Source organism: Eurosta solidaginis, unplaced genomic scaffold (genome assembly GCF_040869045.1).
Source record: "Eurosta solidaginis isolate ZX-2024a unplaced genomic scaffold, ASM4086904v1 ctg00001089.1, whole genome shotgun sequence".
NCBI classification, from domain to species: Eukaryota; Metazoa; Arthropoda; class Insecta; order Diptera; family Tephritidae; genus Eurosta; species Eurosta solidaginis.
The window spans coordinates 570,608-577,802 of NW_027136927.1; the positions used below are offsets into that span (position 1 = coordinate 570,608).

Consider the following 7,195-nt stretch of genomic DNA (forward strand, 5'->3'; position numbering starts at 1 on the left):
TTAAGAGTGTAAAAGTGTAATAAATGTGATAAACGTAGGGGAATATTTTAATTCCTTTTGAATTATTTTTGCTGTATACTGATAAACTTTTATCAAAGAAGCTGCATACATGGTGATAAGTTAGATGCCGATAACTTTTTGCTAAGAGTGTATAAACCATTTATCCACATTTGTGCACAGTTCATCTCAAATCGGACATCCAAAACTGTTTGTTAATATTTACAATTGTTATTATTTGTTATTACTATTTTTTCTAGAGCACAACATAACGTTAGAGGCTTTGAATTATAGAAAGGCAGCCATTTAAGTGAGATAGTGCCAAAATCTCTGTTTGGCAACAGGATCATTTTTGAACATAATTTGCGTCTTTGGTAAATATCACAAGGCTACGACAGCGAGTGCCACAGTGGATCAACACAATCTATCACCAACAGTTTTTGTGATGCGGTTGATGACGTAAATGAGGTAATTGTTGGAAAAACAGCCAGGAAACTATCATTAATTTAATATCATTAATTTTAATAGATTCCAATTTTAGACGTCTTAAAATCTAGTTCTGGTGGAGTAGCACTATTGAAGTCGTACGAAATATACAAAAAACTTTCAGAACCACAGAGAAAAATGATAACTTCTTCCATTTGCGCATACATTCTCGATAATAAGATAGCAGCTCGGCCGAAATTATTCGAAAATATTTCTAAAAGACTTGTTGTGATTTTTCCTACAGAAACCAAGGTAGAGTTTTAATTACAAAACAATAATTGGGCTGTCGTATTCGTTGTAAAGTCTTTAGTTTCTGTCTGTTGCTATGATTTCCAATATAAAATTTGATAACATAGCACAAACGACGAATAAGATAACCTGTGAATACCCTAAATAATACAAAAAAAAATTATTATAAAATATAATAGCCAATTGATTAGCCAAAACAAAAATCTTAATAAAAAACCGTTTGTTTCAGGATACTTATTTTTTACATAGAAAGGGGAGAAAGCCAGGAGGCTCCCTATATACGAAATATCACAACGCATTTTATCGGTTACGCAAAGACAGTTTTAAGGAGAATGAACAACCCCAAATAAATTCACAAACAGTCATCCAAGCTACTGTTGAATGTGAGGAAAATAAACTCTGGCTTCTATACAATATTGCACCCTACGACGAGGTTGTACAAAAATTGCAACATTGTTTTATCAGCAGAACCCAATTTTTCAAATCAGTTGCATCTATATCTCATATTTTGGCTGAGTGGCCGATCTTGAAACAAAGCTTTGGCTACTGCTTGGTAAATGTTCTCAATTTATTTTATTTATATTAAATTATACTATAATTTATTTTTATAATAATTTTTTACAGATTGATAGCGATTTTGCGAATATTTATGAGCAGAAGCAAAATTTTTTATTAAAGTCGTTCATTTAAAAAAAATGTCGTACCCACCAATAAAGGCACATATATTAAATAAGAATATGTATGTATGTGAAACTTAAATATTATTTCTAAACATTTTGTAAAAAGCTTTATTAATAACAATTTAAATAAATGTACATATATATATGAACAATTATTTTACTGAGTAAAACATTTACTTCTATAAAGGAAAAAATATCATAAAAGTAAGTATGATATAGACTCATATTAGTACTAAAATGAAGTAGTTTTATCTACTTGTGTTGAGGCTAACATATCTTTAAAATTGCAAAAATTTTAAGTATCACTTGTACTTGAATTGAGGAAAAATATTTCTTTGTTTAAAGTACAATTGTTACTAAAGTTAAAGATATATTTACTTGACCTATGCTTTTTCAGCTTAAGTAAATGATATCCTTTATTCGAGGACGATAATGCTTTAGTGCAATTTTGTTCCCTTCTTGTCCTTAAATTTATATGGGCTTACTAATTTTTAGGAAAACCTTTTTTTGAGTGTAGACTATAATAATAAGCTATATCTTAGCGAAAAATAGTTTTGTATCAATGATATTTCACTTATCAAATTTTATTGTAAAAGGAATTTACGAGACATTTTTGTTAATTGGCGGTGCCACGGCCCTATTCCGATCAAGCATTACAAAATATTTCTAGATCCACGCTGAGTATATAATATTCGGTTAGCTCCAAACTTAGACACCCTTACTTGTTTTTGTTTGTTTTAATTAGCTGAAAAAAATATTTTGCTCTATCAAAATAGCAAATCAACCGTATTTTTGTGGTATTCACCGAAATGAAATGACGCAATTTGCTATACTTTTTCAAAACAACATTTCTTTGCAATTGTTTGTTTAGTTATACGTAGATGAATCCCAAATAAGCTCCATAACTTATCAGGGCTGCTCAACCCCTATACACTTGTAGCACTTTTGTATCTGTTTTGCCCTGAATCATAGGCATAGATTCAAATAGCATTTGAATTAACATTTAGGTTTTTTATCTAAGGCGTAAGCCACTGATCCAAATGTTCTTAGATGTGACACAACTGGTTTTCTTTTATACCATGCCTCATAAGGCGTCATTTCATCGACTGCTTTTGTTGGTGACCTATTTCGCAAGTAGGCTGCAGTATTTACAGCTTCTGCCCATAATGTATCAGTCAAGTTCGCACCAATTAGCATGCTCCGTGCCATCTCTACCAATGTCCGGTTATAGCGTTCAGCTACACAATTCTGCTGCGGAGTGTAGGGTACCGTGAACTGATGTAAAATGCCACAATCTTTTACATACTGCTGAAACAAATTATTTGTGTATTCAGTGCCATTGTCAATTCTAATGGCTTTAATTAGACACCCAGTTTGACGTTCAGCGAAAACCTTGAATAAACAAAACCATATCTTGATTTGTCATCTACAAATGTCAATACGTATTTCGAACCACCAGCCGATGTTTTTACTGGCCCAAATACATCTGTATGTACTAGTTCAAGTAATTCGCTTGCTCGATTTGAACTTGATATAAAAGGTTTTGTTACACATTTACTCTGCATGCATTCAACACACGGAATAGATTTTGGCACATTTACTTGAAGCCCGTTCACTAAATTTTTGCTTACAAGCATTCGCATGCTGTCATAGTTCAAATGACCATACCGTGCATGCCACTTCATTGCTTCATTCTGCTGGCCTGCAAAGAATAACATTTTCTTATTTTCTGTGAACAAAAATATACCACCAACTTTGTTTCCACGCAATATTACGCTGCCGTTGTTTTCATATACCGTAACAAAATCTTTTGCAAATTTAACACAAAGGTTATTTTTCACTGCTTTCGATACTGAAATAAAATTGCATTGCAATACAGGAACATAAAGTACATCAATCAGCTGGATTTCTTTCCCTTCTGCCAGAGAATTTAAACACAATGAGAAGGCGTTTTTTTGGCATCCACTGCTTACGATCCATTTGCATGTGACACGTCTTGCACTTCACCACTATTCCCCAAATTCATGTTAACTTAACAGGGTGCAAGACGTAACAGAAAATTCTCTTAACGATTTTCTCTGTTCGTATGTTACCAAAAAATTCTCTGATAGGAGCAAGTATATTGCAAATTTAATTCTCTGATTTTTTGTATGATGGTTGGAAGGTTGAAGTCTTCGGCACAGCCGAAGACAGTCCTGTCCTTACTTGTTTTTTTTTTTTTTATATTCAAAGTGTGAATTTGAATCTGTGCCTATGATTCAGGGCAAAACAAAAACAAAAGTGCTACAAGTGTATAGGGGTTGAGCAGCTCCGATGTAAAGAAATATTTTGACAAGTATAAAATACATTATTCAGTCAACAAATATAGTCAAAAAAGATTCAGAAAGCTGAATTAAAAATTATTATAAATTTATGATCTCCTAAAGTAAACACATTTGATTCAAATATGATTCCAAAATGTGGTTGAAAAAATATATTCAGTGTTTGATCATCTAAAGTATTCATATTTGATTATTTCTTTTGTTCAATTGTATGGTGACTCATTATTTTGTCAGAAAGAGTAATCAAATTATATTGATATGTAGGGAAATTGAAAATTTAATCACCTAAATGGTGAGTGGGTATAAACAAATCTAGATTGGTATATATGTACACACATATATTCCTAAACTAAAGATCAGCCTACACCCCCATTACCCACTTCATTGATACCAATATATCCATGCATAAGCTAACAAATGTTTGTACATTCACATGTTCAAATAAAAGACAAACTGTTTCAATCAACCACTTCCAACAAAAATTATTCTTACGCACAAGCATATGTACAAATCTATGTTCATATGTAAGCTAAGAAATATTTTTATATTCGCATGTTGACAAAGAAAACAAAATTCACTTCAACCATCCAACCATACACACAAGCACACATACATATTTACATATGTATGCTCATGTTTTGTATGTAAATCACAAAATCCTGAAAACTAGCTTCCTCTTGATTTTTCATTCATAAATTCTTCTTCTTAAGTTGTCCAAATTGATGATAGAATTTTGCAATTCGGCAACATGGCATTTGATAAAATCGTCAAAAGACAAATTTTTGCGATTTTATAAATTCCAACTTCGATGCATATTGGGGGTATTCATTATGACGAGCATAACTTCTTTCATAACCCCGCACTTTTCCTTTGAAATAATACCAAACTATTTATAAGTCTGTATGAAAGTACTAATATGGTAGTAAAAAATGCAAATAAACATGCACAGATATTGCCTAGTAAATGTCCACTAACATATTAGCAATATAATCTAAAAATTTCCATCCATTGTTCATATAAATTATTGCAAATAATTTTCTCATATCCTGAATTGCCGAGTTGTCACAGCTTATGGACATTTTTATTTGCTATTTGAAACCCCCTATCATATTCTGCCGAAAAATTGTTCGCGCAGTCACGCAGCCAAATTTGCAGCAACTGTGTTGCAGTTGCTACATAAGAGTGGTGTTTTACCCGTTTCTGGCCCGAATTCGCACTGTGACGTCATACTGTATATGCTGACTTGTTTATCACATGTCAGTACAAAGTAAGAATTTTACATTATTTTCATAGATAAAAATTAATATATGGGAGCGGCGAAATAAATTAAAGTAATTTTGCGAAGAAATATAACATTATTTCGCAAAAGAGCAATAAATTCGTTTATTTTAATTTTATAATAAATTCCCCTTTTAGCTGTGAGTTATTAAAGGTATAAACGGCAATACTTTTAACCACCGACGACACATAATTTGGCTCGTGCCTATTGTATTTCGTCGGCTAATTGCTACGAGCATTGTTATTTACATATACATGGCCGTATACGCGGATTGCCATAATTGATTTGGTCGCTTCATAACGCGGAAAGCGACAAGTCGTTTTATTAATAACTTAAGACACTGCCACAGCATTCAAGCGACCAAGCTTTTTATACATGTCTGCCTTTAATTGGAGTATTATTGATTATTATTTTTTGCTTTGGTTTGTATTTTCATACATATATATTCAATGATACAATGCTCAACATCTGATCAACAGGCACATGTCTTTTGTGTATTGTTGGTCTTATTTACATATTTAAGGGTTGATTTGATGCAGGTCAAAAGTATTTAAGTTTGACTTGGCTTATCAAACCTGCCTTTGAAAATATTCAAGTACATAGGTACTTACATCATTGTACTGAATAACACATATAAAATGCTTTAGGAAATTTCTTTATAGGTACCTCCCCTCCCACCCATAGTCCAAATAATAACTAAATAATTTTTTATTAATTCAATTGTTATCAAATATTTTATTTATATCAATTTTTCAATTTATTAATAATTCATACTTCATGGTTAATATGCATACATTTTATGCAAATTAACGTTTTATAAATATGCAATGGATTTCGTGTGCACAGAAATTCCAAGTGTGCAACTGCCGTCGGCAAAACACTATTTGCATGCATATTTCAATTTGCATACATTTTCCTAACATTTTAATTTATTAACAAAAAGGGATGGGATAATTCATAAATGTATGATTAATTTACACACATTTCATGAAAGCGCATATTTTGGGTATATGAATAGGTTTTTGTCTGTAAAGAAATAAGCAAAATTTCTGCAATTTGCTGCAACATAAAACAAGCAAATATATTGCTACAAGTAATAAAATTTAAATTTAATTAATCCTACTAAATACCTATATTCCCACAAAGAAATCATATTAAGAGAAAATCCAGAGAATTTATACACCAGCTGAAACTGTTGACAGAGAATTTTCTGCTGTTAACTGGTTAACATTGAAATTGGATTGTGTGTGGTGAAGTGCAAGACGTGTTCACATACAAAAAAGTTGGAATCTAGCAAAAACGCCTTCTCATTGTATTTAAATTCTCTGATAAAAACCAGAGAACTTCTGCTTTTAGTCGAACTGTTCCCTTTCCCATTGCTTCTATACATTTGTTACCAGCTAACAAAATGTTTTCATTGTATTCATTCAACTCATCGAACATGTTTCTGTCACAACACATATGCGACGTGGCTTCGCTATCGATACACCACACGTTCGACTCCAAGTTGTTTGACTCAAACGCTGAGAGCAGAGTAAATGCTTTTGGTTTCTCGTTTGTTTTATCTGTCTGTTCCTGGTTTTTGTTGCATTGTGCAGCAAAATGACCCGTTCGTCCACAACTAAAACATTTTAAGTTCGATCGATTTCTAGAACATTTACTTCGCTGCGACGACTTGCTGCCACTGCTTTTACCCTTTTCATGTGCCAAGAAAACTTGCACGCTACTTTCTGCAATAGGCGACACACTCATTTTTCGACGTTGCTCCTGCAGATCTATACCAATTTCTGCTAGCTTCTCAACTATACTCGAAAAATTGCTTAGATATTGTTGTACCTGATCACTTTCTGCCATGCGCATATCCAGTAGCTGCTTAAATAAAGACAACTTTGGCGCAGGGCCTTTTGGTCGATGTATATCCTGCAACACACTCCATGCTTCTTTTGCTGTTTTGCATTTTTTCACGTAGGCAATTTGTATTGGCGTTAGGCTTAACACAATTGTTGCCATGTCCTTCTCATCACTCAATTTCCATGCTTTTTGTTCAGCGTCTTCGGCTTCTGTAGCTGGCTGCATAAGTGCACCTGACACCACATCTCAGAGCTCCTTGTACACAAGTATACTTTTTACTTGAACGCACCATGCGTCATAGTTGGACTCATCCAACTTCTCAACATTAAAAA

The 7,195-nt window shown here is 32.8% G+C and overlaps 1 long non-coding RNA gene across 2 annotated transcripts; it reads left to right on the top strand.

Moving 5' to 3' along the window:
- The first annotated feature begins 262 nt into the window (after positions 1 to 262).
- LOC137235816 (uncharacterized) lies at positions 263 to 1,279 on the top strand. Of its 2 annotated transcripts, none has more exons than XR_010948055.1 (3): positions 263 to 465; positions 526 to 735; positions 962 to 1,279. It is a non-coding gene; the product is annotated as an uncharacterized lncRNA (long non-coding RNA). The 2 variants fall into 2 exon arrangements; XR_010948056.1 differs by having other exon boundaries at positions 539 to 735.
- The last annotated feature ends 5,916 nt before the right edge of the window (positions 1,280 to 7,195 follow it).